Source organism: Varanus komodoensis, unplaced genomic scaffold (genome assembly GCF_004798865.1).
Source record: "Varanus komodoensis strain SLA01 unplaced genomic scaffold, ASM479886v1 scaffold90, whole genome shotgun sequence".
In the NCBI taxonomy this organism is placed as follows: domain Eukaryota; kingdom Metazoa; phylum Chordata; class Lepidosauria; order Squamata; family Varanidae; genus Varanus; species Varanus komodoensis.
In genome coordinates, this window is record NW_025336599.1 from 2,346,014 (window position 1) to 2,346,603 (window position 590).

Sequence of the window (590 nt, forward strand, 5' to 3'; positions counted from 1 at the left end):
AACAGGATGGCATTCAATGTGGATAAGTGCAAGGTCTTGCACTTGGGGCATAGGAATGGGTGTCATGAGTACAGGTTAGGTGACAAGTGGCTGGAGAGCAGCACTTGTGAAAGGGACCTCGGGGTACTGGTTGACTGCAGGATTAACATGAGTCAGCAGTGTGATGCGGTGGTCAAGAGGGGTAACGCCACCCTTGGTTGCATAGCCAGAAGTGTGGCTTCTAGATCGAGTGAGGTATTACTACCACTCTACACGACTCTGGTGTGCCCGCAATTGGAGTACTGTGTTCAGTTTTGGGTCCCTCATTACAGAAAGGATATAGCCAGGTTGGAGTCAGTGCAGCGTAGGGCCACAAGGGTGGTGGACGGTTTGCAGGGGATGCCGTATGAGGCGAGACTGAGGGAACTGGGTCTCTTCAGCCTGGAGAGGAGGAGACTCAGAGGGGATCTGTTGGCAACATACAGGTATGTGAGGGGGTGTCACACGGAGGTGGGTAGAGACCTGTTCTCCCCTGCAGAGGAAGGCAGGACGCGCTCCAACAGTGCAAAGTTCAGGGAACCAAGGTTCCATTTAGATGCCAGGAAGCACTT

The 590-nt window shown here is 53.4% G+C and overlaps 1 long non-coding RNA gene across 1 annotated transcript in view; it reads left to right on the top strand.

Annotated features, from left to right (window-relative positions):
- Positions 1-127: 127 nt before the first annotated feature.
- The window catches only part of LOC123017272, a 24,274-nt gene continuing 23,811 nt past the window's right edge, over positions 128-590 (top strand). The window contains exon 1 of the long non-coding RNA XR_006413570.1: positions 128-160. This is a non-coding gene — a long non-coding RNA (uncharacterized LOC123017272). The remainder of the gene's footprint in view (positions 161-590) is intronic.